A 13,842-nucleotide genomic window follows, 5' to 3' on the forward strand; every position below is an offset into this window, starting at 1 on the left:
GCTATCCCACTCCTCCATTTATACCCAAAGGACTTAAAATCAGCATATTACAATGATGCTGCCACATCAAAGTTCATAGCAGCTCAATTCACAATAGCTAAATTGTGGAATCAACCTAGATGCCCTTCAATTGATGGATGGATAAAGAAACTGTGGTATATACACAATGGAATATTACTCAGCCATAAAGAATAATAAAATTATGTCATTTGTGAGTGAATGGATGCAGTTGGAGAATATCATGCTAAGTGAGATAAACCAATCCCAAAAAACCAAAGTCTGAATGCTTTCTCTGATAAATGGATGCTGATACATAACTGGGTTGGGGAGTAAGGAAGAATGGAGGAACGTTGGATTGTGTAGAGGGAAATAGGGGAGGGGAGGGGGCGGGGGGAAGGAAAGATGGTGGAATGAGACAGACATTATTACCCTATGTACATACATGATTACATGAATGATGTGAATCTATATCATGTACAACCAGAGAAATGAAGGTTGTTCTAAAAAAAAAATGCGTCTGCAAAAAAAAAAAAAAAAAAAAAAAAAGAGCTTCCTAGTTTATAATCAGAGTCCAGTGAACCAATTTAAATTTAAACATTTTATTTTCTTCTGATGTACACTCCCTATGAGTGGTGCTAGATTCCCAAACCCACTATCAGAGGTTTGAATCCAGGAAAGCTGATGGGGATCTAAGGATCTGTTTCCAAACACATCTGTCTCCCTAGGATTCTGTGGTCAGTGTTTCTTGGACCACAGTGGTTTGTCGTGAGGGCTGTCTTTTGAGACAGCTGGGGAATCACACAGGCACTGCCTGAAAGATCCTAATCAAGAAATTCCTCTTCAGGCTGAACCCACGGTCCTGATTCATCAGATTCAGAATGAGGGACTGACAGTAGCAAATTTGTTGAGGTGGGCCTGTTGAGGATCACGCCCCAGCAACAGCTTGAAACGTGAGACTTTGGTATCTAGACAATGAGCAGTTATAGCTTCATATATTTCAACCTTGTGGAAAGTTGTTGTTATGGTTTGGATGTGAGGGGTCCCCCAAAAGTGCACTTGTGAGACAGTGCAAGAAGGTTCAGAGGAGAAACGACTGGGTTGTAAGAGTCTTAACCCAATCAGTGATTTAATCCCCTGATAGGGATTAACTGAGAGTTAACTGAGGTGGTAGGGTGTGGCTGGAGAAGGAGGGAATTGGGGCATGGCTTTGAATATGTATTTGTATTGGCGAATGGATGCTCTCTCTGCTTCCTGGTTTCATGTGAGCTGCTTCCCTCTGCCACACACTCCGCCATGATGTTCAACATCACCTTAAGCCCCAAGGAATGGAGCCGGCTTTCTATGGACTAAGACCTCTGAAGCTGTGAGCCCTCAAATAAACCTTTCCTCCTCTACAGTCGTTATGGTTGGGTCCTTTAGTCATAGCAGCAAAAAAGCTGACTAAAATAGTCATCATCCTAGCTGATTAAATGAGCATCTCATCAGGGAATCAGTGTCTAGTTATTGTTTGGTGCTGTGTTTCTTTTTTTTTTTATTGAAATCTTTTTTTTAAAAATTTTTACAGACTGCATTTTGATTCATTGTACACAAATGGGGTACAACTTTTCTTTTTTATGGTTGTACACTATGTAGATTCACACCATTCATGTAATCCCCATGTACATAGGGTATTACTGTCTGTTTCATTTTACTATCTTTCTGCCCCTCACCCCTTTCCAACCCATTTTCCTCTACACCATCCAAAGTTCCTTCATTCTGCTCTTCCCCCTGCAACCCCCCCTCGTTATATATTGTCATCCACTTATCAGAGAAAACATTCAGCCTTTGGTTTTTGGGGATTGGCCTATTTCACTTAGCATGATATTTTCCAACTTCATCCATTTACCAGCAAATGCCATAATTTTATTCTTCTGTTTGGCTGAGTAATATTCCATTATGTATATATATACCACAGTTTCTTTATCCATTTGTCAATCGAAGGGCATCTCGATTGGTTCTACAATCTAGCTATTGTGAATTGAGCTGGTATGAACATTGATGTGGCTGCATCACTGTAGTTTGCTGGTTTAAGTCTTTTGGGTATAAACTGAGGAGTGGGATAGCTGGGTCAAATGGTGGGTCCATTCCAAGTTTTCTGAGGAATCTCCATATTGCTTTCCAGAGTGGCTGTATCAATTTGCAACTCCACCAGAAATGTATGAGTGTACCTTTTTCCCCACATCCACGCCAACACTTACTATTGCTTGTGTTCTTGATAATAGTCATTCTAATTGGAGTTAGATGAAATCTTAGGGTGGTTTTAATTTGCATTTCTCTAATTACTAGGGATGATGAGCACTTTTTCATATATTTGTTGATCACTTGTATATCTTCTTCTGTGAAGTGTCTGCCCATTTCCTTAGGCCATTTATTGATTGGGTTCTTTGTATTTTGGGTGTAAAGTTTTTTAAGTTCTTTATAAACTTTGGAGATTAGTGTTCTGTCTGAAGTGTGTGTAGAAAAGATTTTCTCCCACTCTGTAGGCTTTCTTTTCACATTATTGATTGTTTCCTGTGCTGAGAAAAAACTCTTTAGTATGAATCCATCCAATTTATTGACTCTTGCTTTTATTTCTTGTGCTCTTGGGAATCATGTTGAGGAAGTCTGTCCTAAGCCAACGTGATGGAGATTCGGGCCTAATTTTTCTTCTATTTGGTGAAGGATCTCAGGTCTAATTCCTAGATCCATTTTGAGTTCAGTTTTGTATAGGGTGAGAGATAGGGGTTTAATTTCATTTTACTGCATATGGATTTCCAGTTTTGCCAGCACCATTTGTTGAAGAGGCTATCTTTTCTCCGTTGTAAATTTTTGGCATCCTTGTCTAGTATGAGATAACTGTACTTATGTGGGTATATCTCCGTGTCTTCTATCCTGTACCATTGGTCTACCTGTCTATTTTGGTGCCAATACGATGCCGTTTTTGTTACTATTGCTCTATAGTAGAGGATGCTGTGTTTCTTGTTAGTGTGAGTACCAAGAAAAAATAACATAAAATAAATAAAAAATATTAAATACTCAATAAAAGAGTGTTTCTGTAATCCTCAATATTTAGTGAAAACCAAGTTCATGAGAGGAAAACCTAAGCCCGTGCTTTTTCATTTCCTCAAACCAGGCTCTGTGTAGTGTAGGTATGGGCAAGAGCGAATGTCTCCATGACAGATTTCTAGATTAAAGGAAGCAGAGTGGCTGCTTGGTCTCCAGGAAAGAGTTAACCTCACTGTCTCAGGCCCTGTTTATGAAGCTGGAAGCAGAGGATGGGTGTGGCATGTTTTGTCCTTTCTAAATGTTATGAGCCGCTTCATTAAAATTCACCCAAATGTCACAAAGTTTTCCATATGTAAAAAGACCGAAGGTACCAGAACAAAAGATTATAAAAACATTGACTTAGAAATAGGAAACCTTATTTTCTTAGCAAGACCATGAACTTGGTTCTGTGTATCCACTTCAGTAGCAGGTGTGGCTGTCAAAATATTTACCTGGAGGAGAACCAAGCAGAAAGTGGGCAGCCCTCCTGCTTTCTTTGTGTCCTTGTCACATCCTAGCTTTATGCCGTTTTGTAGCTTTTCACAGCTCTCCTTATTTCGCATTTGCTACTTCTCCCACAGACAAAATTTAGCAAACGTTTGACTTTCATTTAGGGTCTTTGTAAAAATGGAGGATTCTGGTTCTAATGGAACCCATTCATGTTCTTTCACATTCTTTCCTTCCCTGGCTAAATCAGTGGAGGGATTATTTCCAAAATCCATCCTCTTGAGACCAGGAGTTGAGGCCGTTCAGATTCTCTCCCAGTCTAATACTTCACCCTTTAGAAGGTCTTACAGGGAGAATTGCTCCAGGTCTTGTGGTTGTTCCAAATGAACACCCGATTCATCTCACTCTCAGAAAAACCGAGTTCTTATCTCTCTTTTTTTTTTTTTGTGGAGTGGGTAATTAATGATTATTGCTGAGATTGAAAGTACAAGGAAGATCAATAACTTCGAGGGGAACAAAACCCCTCAAGGAGTCCATAGATAGCCAGTTTCTTATAAAACTTCATTAGAAAATGCATTTGGGCAGTAGGATCAATACAGTCAAAGGCCTGCTAGAGAGCCTGGTCTTGAGCTTAATTTCATGTTGCAGTGCTTGAGAAAATAGTGTTAGAGGAAAGCATCAGTATCCTAGATGGCCCGTGGATCAAACGAAAGGGTATAAAATGCAATAGATAGGCTCTATTCAGAGTTAAAGAACAACCACAGCAAAAGGATGTGCATGTTGACCCAAAGCTTACTCACTTCTTTTTATCAAGATTGGTAATAGGATTCTGGTCATGAGGAACCACTGGAGCCCGAATGGAGACCAATTTACCAGGCTTACTGCACTAGGTCAATTTAGACGTGGACAGGCAGGTAGGAATCACTTGTGTTTCATTGCTGAGTGAGTCCCCTTCTCCTCCCTGTTATTTAATTTTCTTTTCTCCAGGGTGACTTCAGGATTTACACAGCATTTTATTCAGTTCAGCAGCCACTCGGCTCTGATGGTACAATCAGCACACTGCCTTCAATTTTCTTCTGTCAGTAAACTACCTCTCTGGAACAACTGCCTGGCAAACAAATTGGGTCACAATATGCTTGTCTGTAAAGCCGACAGCCCGTCACATCCTCCACGCAACATTACCCAGATCAGCTGTGTCAGAGCCCCGGCATTGCCATGTGACTGTTGTTCTTATTTCTTAGTTTAGCAAGAAATGGCTTAATTTCCCACGGGCGAGTTTAATCCCTGAATGGAAATTTGCCACAGCCTTAAAAATGAAGGAATGTGCAGATTGCTCATTCAGCACTGTTCTCTCCTGAAGTAGTCAGAATAACCATTTGTCACCAAGCAGTCCAGGAAATATTTTTATGACTCCCCCCAACCTCTGCCAGACTGCTCTCTGACTCTGGCTGACTTCCTAACTGAGCGTTCACTAAATAAATAGCTTTTCAACAAGTCCAATGGGGAGGCAGACTGAAAACTGAATATTGTGGTTTTTTCAGGAAGTGAAAGTGTGATAGAGTTCCCACTTTCTGTTTAATCTTAAATAACCCATTCAACTATTCATCTTTGAATATATTATCATGAAGCTTTGATTCAGTCCCCAGCCCTCCCTTCACTAAGGCTGAGCCAGCTGAGCACCTAACAGCAGGTACAGCCACTGGACTCTAGGTATGGCGCCATTTCCTGCAAACCCGCTAGCTGCTTGGTGATCATTTTGGACCTCTTCCAGCACAGAGGGAAAAGAGATTATCATCTTTGGAATGCACATGTATTCTCAATATAGATCTGCCTTTTCGCCTATAACGCCTTGTCCATTGTGGTGACTTCATTTCACACTCTGCAACGTGTTGCTTCTGATCAAGAGATTCATTCCACAGTCAAAGAAGTGTAGCTGTGGGCTTGTGCCCATGGAATCCACGCAGAGTCTGCTTGTCTACCAGAACATTGGCGTGGCCTCCTGAAAGCCATGTTGACACATCCTGAAAGCCTGGGGTTCTCCCTTACAGGGCATGGTAGGTGCTACGGTGCAGCCATAAAACATGGCCCAGGAATCCAGGTGGGAAGAAGTGGCTTCTCTCATTATTGCAACTAATAACCCAATTGCAGATTTCTTGCTTTCCATCCCTGCAATTTTGAGCTTTACTTGTTTGGAGTTTTTGAGTCCTAAAGGGGGAATGAATCATGAGGAGTTGCAAAAATGTTTTCATTGAGTTGAAAGTTAAGACTGCCCAATGTCCGTGTTGGTCTACTAATGTCATTGAGTCAATGGGCAACCCAAAACTACAGTGACACCAAGGAAGGAAAAGGAGGGGTGGGGGAAGAGGAAGAAGTGGAGATGAGAAAGGAATGAAGGAAGGAAAAAGGAAAGAGGAAAAAAAGACAGGACTAATGAAAATTGAGATCCTTTAGGAATAAAGATTTGGGTTACCCCCATTAAGTAAAGAATTGTGACCAGCTGAGGTTCTGTTTGAGGGCAAAGAGAAGATGAAATGAGTAGTGGAAGAAAGAAGATAGAGCTGGGTGAGGTGGTGCATGGCCTATAATCCCAGCTACTTGAGAGCCTAAGGCAGGAGGGTCATAAGTTAGAGCAACTTAGTGAGATCCAGTGTTCAGAAAAAACAAAACAAAACAAAACAAAAACAAAGAAGAAGGAATTTATAACTTCGTGACTATTACAAAAATGAACACTACTATAGCAGTGATGCATATTTTTCTTGGTTTATATGTATATGTGTGCATGAGCACAGGGTACGTATGCATGGTATGTATATTGCAGATGTAGTCATATTAACTGTTTTCTTCTTTTCTCTTTTTCTTCCTTTTAATATTTTATACAAGTTTTGTTGGAGACTGTCATTTAGTAATTTGGAAACAGAATATTCATATGGCACTGTACCCAATTTGTTTTGTTTTGTATTTTAACAGGGTCTTATTATGTTGCCCTGTTAGGTCTCAAATTCAGGGGCTCAAATGATTCACCCACCCCAGCCTTCCAAGTAGCTGGGACTACAGGTGTGTTGCTGCACACCACACCTGATAATCTGACAAACCTTCTTTCCTTCCTCTCTTTCCTTCTTTCTTTTTATTCCTTTGTCTCTTTCTTTTCTCACGTAGTGTCTTGCTATGTTGCCCAGGCTGACCTTGAACTTGCACTTCTCCTGCCTCAGTCTCCTGTGTAGCTGGGGTTAAAGTCATGCACCACTCTGCTGTTTTGTATCCATTACGGTTTGGATATGAAGTGTCCCACAAAGCTCCTGTGTTAATGCAGAAGTGTTCAGAGATAGACCGATTAGACCACGAAACCTGCAACCTAATCGGTCTGCTTAGTTTTAATGGACTGCTTAGGCGGTAGCTGTAGGCAGGTGGGACATGGCTGGAGGAGGTGGGTCATTGGGGGCCTTCCCTAGAAGGGTGTATCCGCCCTGTGGCCCCTTCCCTCTCTCCCTTGCCCCCACCCCTCTGCATCCTGGCAGAGAACAACTTTCCTTTGTCTCACCCTTTGGGCATGATGATCTGCCTCACCTTGGGTCCATAGTTGGAGTTGACCAACTATGGACTACATCTCTGAAACTGTGGACTCAAAATACCCTGCCCCTGCTTTCAGTTTGTTCTAGTTGGGTATTTTGGTCACAGTAAGAAAAAGCTAACTAATACAGTGTCAAATGTGAGGAAAAATTAATGTAGCTGAGAGGTGGATAGTTTGACTACCTTCTAGAGATGGATATGATGAATGTTGAGACTTGGTCTCTCATCATTTTGAGGAAAGTGTGAGAAAAATCTTGCTTTGTTTGAAAGCGAGTTGTACTTCTTAGACTGAAACATGGAGTTGTGTTTCCTGTGGAAGACATCAAGTATGTGTCAAAGATGTGCATGATTGGAGCAGCAGAAGGGTGGGTCACGGCTGTTATCAAGCTCTCACTCTCTGCTCTAAGCCCTTCACTGCTCCATTTGTGATGCTAATGCCCAGACTCTTTCCCTTTGCCAGTTGCTCCTTGCTAGACTCTGCCAACAAGGGGCAGGAGACAGAGATCCTGTAAAGGTGAAGGCCAGGGGCTTCCTCTTCCGGTTTGCTTCCTGAGAACATCTTGACTTATTCCTGTTACAGCGAGTGTCGCCTAACTCTCACTTCACCCTGACAATGGTGACTTAACGTCTGCATGCTGAATCCACATTGGCAGAATCCACTTTACCCCCTTTGAGACCTCCTGGTTGTGCCCCTTCTTTGGAGGTCTGAGTTTTGGCTCTATGAAGTCCCTCCTCTGGGCTTCTAAGTTTTAATAGTTTCAACCACTTCCCTCTTGTTCCCCCAAACCTAGGTCTGCCACCTCCACGGTCTCTTAGTACTGTTTCCCTTTTCTGTTACCAGATGAATAATTCTTTCTTTTTGCTTCACAGTTCTGGATGTTAAATTTTCCTCTGCCATGGGACTTCCATTTATACCCAAGATGAACTAATGGGAGCTGAAATAATTGAAGAATCCAGAAAAAATATATCAGACAATGGTTTTCCAGATACTGGGAATTAGCTAATAAGGACAGGGATGCCTGAAAGACGGTTGATAGAGAGGAGCCCTGTGATTGCCCCACCTACTGCTTTACGAGTTTTTAGGCTGTGGTGCAGGGAAGGGAACCCAGGTAGTGTGGGGTCTTCTTGCAGAAATAGAGCTAGGAGTAAGTCAGGTGGCCAGAGCTTGCAGAGCAGAGCACAGAATAGAGCTTCTTTGAAAGATATAAACAGAACAAAAAGACAAACTGCAGTCTGGGAGAAAATATTTGCAAATAAAATATCTGATAAGGGACTTTAATCAGGAATATGTAAAGAACTTTCAAACTCAATATTAAGAAAATAGTCCTGTGTAAAAAAAAAAAATAAGGGCAAAAATCTTTACCTTTTACAAAGAACATAAGCACATGAAGAGATGCTCAGCATCAGTAGTCATTAAGGAAATGCAAATTAAACTACAATGAGATTCCATAACACAACTACATAGGAATGTCTGAGATTTAAAAAATTGATCACATGTGTTGGTAAGGATGCGGAGGAACTGGTACTTTCATAAAATGCTGGTGGGAATACAAAATGGTGTACTTTGGAATAATACTTTCATAGTTTCTTAAAAAGTTAAACATATACCTACTATGTGAACCAGACTTTCCATTTCTGTTTAACCAAGGGAAATGAAAGTACATATTTACACAAAGACTTGAACCAGAACGACCGTAGTAGCTTTATTTTTAATAAACTGAACTAAAAACAACTCCAAAGTCCATCCACATGTAAATAAATAATTTGTAATTTGTGTGTTTGTATGTGTGTGTGTATACTTATATATGTATATACACATATGTACATATGAATATGTATATATAATGAAATACCATTGAGCAATTAAAAGGAATGAGCTACTGAGATGTACAAAAAAGATAAGTATTAACATAATTATGCTGAAAGAAACCAGGCAAAAACCATATGTATTATATGGTTCCATTTATATAACATTCTAGAAAATGCAAACTACTATAATCTACAAAGACAGAAAGCAGATCAGTGGTTACTTGGGATGGGAGTTCAGAGAGGGGCATGACAGATGTATTACAAAGGGATGGGAGGTGATGGACATGTTTATTATCTTAATAGTGATGATGGTTTCATGAATACATAATTATGTCAAAATTTATCAAATTTGTACACTTTAAACATGTATAGTTTGCTGTATGTACATTGTACATTGGTGTGTTGGTTTTTATCACTGTGACCAAAATAACTGACAAGAACAACCTAGAGGAGAAGTTTACTTTGGGCTCATTGTTTCAGAGGTTCAGTCCATGGTTGGCCAACTCCATTGCTATTGCCGAGGAGAAGCGGAATATCATGGTTGAAGGGCGTGGAGGAGGAAAGCTGCTTAGCTCTTAGCAGCCAGGAAGAGGAGATGGAGGTGGAGAGGATGGAGGGGGAGAGAGGGAGAGAGAGAGTGGAAGCAGACCAGGTACCCCCACCCAAAGACCCTTACCATAATGAAGCGTCTCCAAAGACCCTTGCCATAAATATGCTTCTTGTCATCAAGATTTTACAAAGAGTGTCAACGGGATTTCACAGGAGCTCCGCAGAGAGCTCAGGAGTTCTGCAGAGAGATTTTTTGAAGCTTCCTCTTTCTTGTAAATGCCAGGTTTGCACACAAAAGGAGTGATAGAGTCTGTCTCAAAGTGAGCTTGTTGCTGTGCAAAAAATACTATCTCTGTTTTCTTGGCAAAAACTTGTAAAACCTCTGCCTAGCCTAAGAATATGGGGAAAAGAGTAACTGTTAAGTTCCCATCCACTGGGTATAAAGTTCAAAGAATGACCAGACTCAGGGTCCAGCATTAGCCCCTCTGGACCACTGCAGCTTAAATAAACCTGCTTCCTGAAAATTCCTCAGGGGTCCAGCCTCATCTGTCCTACATCAGAGATAGATATAGAAGAGCCAGGCTGTTTTAGTCAGCTTTTTGGCTGCTGCGACTCAATGACCCGAGCAGCACAACTGTAGAGGAGGAAAGGTTGTTTTGAGGACTCACGATTTCAGAGGTCTTAATCCATAGAAAGCCAGATCCATTCTTTCGGGCTGGAGGTGAGGCAGAACATCATGGCAGAAGAGCATGGCAGAGGGAAGCAGTTCACATCAGGAAGCAGACAGAGAGAAAGACTCCACTCTCCAGATACAAAATATATACCCCATAGCCACGCTCCAATTCCTACCTCCTCCAGCTACACCCTACCACTTCAACTAATCCCATTAGGGATTAATTCATGGATTAGGTTAAGACTCTTACAATCCCATCATTTCTTCTCTGAACCTTCCTGCATTGTCTCACATGTGAGCTTTTGGGGACGCCTCATATCCAAACCATAACAGGAAAAACATATAGTCCAACGGCATACCTACACTTCTTTTAGCCATCACTACTTGCCTATAGTTACTGCCCAGTACTCTATTAAAATTATGAATCCCTCAAATGGATTAATCCACTAATGAGTTGGGTGTGGTGGTATATCATTCTTATAATCCCAGCCGCTCCAGAGGCTGAGGTAGGAGGATTGTGAATTCAAGGCCCTCTCTCACTCTCTTAAAAAAAAAAAAAAAAGGTGGTGGTATACCAGTGATAGAGCAGCACCCCCTGGTTTAAATCCCTAGTACCACCCCCACCCCAAAAAAAAAAAAAATCCACTGATCAGAGTGTCTACAATCCACTCATTACCTAGAAACCCCACCTCTGAACCTTGCAGTATTGGGGATCATGATTTCAAAACATGAGTTTTTCAGGGGACACTAAAAGCCCAAACCCTAACAATCAGTAAAGTTTAAAAGAATGCTGTTACAATCAGTAAAGCTTAAAAGAATGCTGTTAGGATGGTAGTAGTTAGACAAAATTGCACAAACTTCCTTATAGCACCTGACAAACCCACTTCTCTCCCATGACTCTGGCTGTGCACTGCACTCTCACTACAGAGCTTCATGTTGGGGCGAGCAAACCCAACTGAGTTTGGAGGACAATATTTTTACTTCCTACTGTGACCCTATATGTGTAGATAGGAACAGGTTTCACCCTCATAATCCTTGAATAAAGGTGCCAAGGAGTAATAGGATCAATGCATGACTAGGGCCCAAGAATGAGGGAGATGGAAACAAGGAAAAATATATGGCTAAATTATTTATGCACAGATAGCCTAGTGATAATCAGAAAATGTGCAAGCAACATTCTCAACGCTTAACTGTAGCTTTCTGGAGAGAAAGAGGCATGCTTCTATCTACAAAACACTTAGGACAAAGGGATGCATGCTTCTTTATATGACTTGATCTCCCACTTCTATGTTCAGAAGACTTTTTATACTTAAGGACATTTTCAGAAAAAACAATCAAAATGAGACTTTCTGGAGGGATTCTTAAAAACCTAAAGATGAATGAATTGCACCGTTCATCAAGACCCATTGAAACAGTGACTTTGTGGGAAGCAAGGGTCATTTTCCTCTCCTCTCCCTCATTTTGTTACCATAATCAGTGATTATTATTGGCACGGGGGATGCTGATGCTGTCTGTGTGTGCATATGTATATGGAGAGAGAGAGAGAGGGGAGGGTGATTAGAAATAGAGATAAGATAAACTGTGAGAGGTAAATAGGCTGTCATTTTTTTTTCCATATTACAGAGAGCTTAGTATTGGGACACAAAAAGGAAGTACTGAAGATTCAGGAGACAAAGATGCTGCAATGAATCTCTTTTTATAATTTTTAATTTTTTAAAGGCAAGAATCTGGTGATATTAGCAGCAGCAGCAGCAGCAGCGACAGGCTTAGAAGAAGCACATAAAAAGAATATTTTATCACATTATGACCCCAGATCATGGCATAATTATTACTGATGCATATACATTTTTTTGTGTGGTACTTGGGATTGAACCTGGGGCACTTTACCACTGAGTTACAATTCCAATTCCCCCCACTTTTTTTCCCTTTTGAAACAGGGTCTTGCTAAGTTGTCCAGATTAGCCTCAAATTTGAGATCCTCCTGCCTTAGACTCCTGAGTTGCTGGGTTTGCAGGTGAGCACCACTGTCCCACCCAGCAATGATGTGTACAATTTTTTATTGGTTCTTTGATGATGTGTATAATTTTTGACTTAAAAAATGCTGAAGAGGGAGAAATCAAATGGACTATGCTAGTGTCCATGTCCTTTAGATCACCATGACCACTGAACAAGAAGAGCATTGTCTGAATTTCACTATCACTAACATACATAAACCAAAACAGCAGACAATTCACATTGAAGTCAGAAAAAATTTCAGTCTGATTCCATGAATTTATAAAGTAGGATGAGTTGTGGAAGGCAAGGAAAATGCATTCTTAAAAATGAATCTGGGATGATTTCAAAGAATTGCATAAATGAATACCTAGAAGATGTTTTAGAGCATTGTAGAGTATATGTAGGAAGGTACCTTAAATATTCACAAAACTTGAGAGATGAACAATAATAATAGCACTTCTAGCTTATGGAAGATTGGCAATTGATATTAACTAAAATAGTATATGCTTAATTGTAGATTAAAATACCAGGATGCATAGAAAAAGCATTATAATTGATAATCTCTTCTTAAGTTGTTTCCTCTTTCTAGAAAGATAGTATACAAATTTTTAAAGGCAAGGTATATTGTGGACTCTTGCTGTTATTTGGTCACTGGCATTTGAAACCCCTTCACCCCAGGTTTTGATAATCCCCTATATTTGCATCCAGGTAGTAGTGGCTGAACAAGACCAATGCTTGGTTTCCCATGCTGTATAGTTAATGTGCTGGTGTATGACCTGCATTCCACTATTAGATCCACCTGTACTAGATTTTGACTTATAAGCTAGTAATGAAAACCACCCAGTAGCAATAGCAAGTGGCATTTCTAATGCAAAAATAATATCCAACTTAGAAATGATGGAGCATCCTTTCATGTTGGACATGTCAACTGCGGTACCTGTTAGAAAGTTAAGTTCTAGGTGCAGAACCAGCAGCCATGCTGTGGTGGTGGCAGTTGTGAGGTTTGATTCCTTGCTGAGAACCATCCAATCTTTTAAAGCATCTTATCTAATTTAAAAAGGCGATGACTCCTCATTATAGGAAATCTGTAGAATACAGAAAAAGACAATGTATGTTTTCATGTGTATGCACAAATGTGTATACACATATGAAGGGTTTATAAAATTGAGATCATACTATATTTTCTTCTTATAATGTGATTTTAAATTTTATTTTCCATGCCTTTCTTTAATAGGACAATTCTAAATAACAACATCATTTAACTGTTCTGCTGTTGAATATTTAGATTTAATATTCTGCTGTCAGAAGACTTCAGAGAACATTCTTGTATGTAGAACTATGACTACGTCTCTAATAATTGCTTTAGGGTAAATTCCTAGATGGCAGATCATTAACAGTAAAATATGAACCTTTTAAAGCTCTTCACCCATTTGTAAAATTGTTCTCCAGAGGTGGCTGACCCACTCCTGATTCCCTGGTGGGTTTTGAATATAAAGCACTGGCAATGAACTTTTATAAAACTGAAATGTCAGACATGAAAATATTTTTTAAAATAATGAATGTGATGCCTTCTATGAGTACCTTACTTGCTCAACACAGCTCTGGGCTTTAGAGGCATTACCATGTTGAATCCTCACAGTAACACTAGGCATTGGTACTGTTCAGCCTCACCAAAAAAAATAAAGGGAAGTGGGCAAACTTCCTGCCTGAGTTTCACAACTCATAAAAGTTAGAAACAA

This window comes from Sciurus carolinensis, chromosome 6, assembly GCF_902686445.1.
Source record: "Sciurus carolinensis chromosome 6, mSciCar1.2, whole genome shotgun sequence".
Classification (NCBI taxonomy): domain Eukaryota; kingdom Metazoa; phylum Chordata; class Mammalia; order Rodentia; family Sciuridae; genus Sciurus; species Sciurus carolinensis.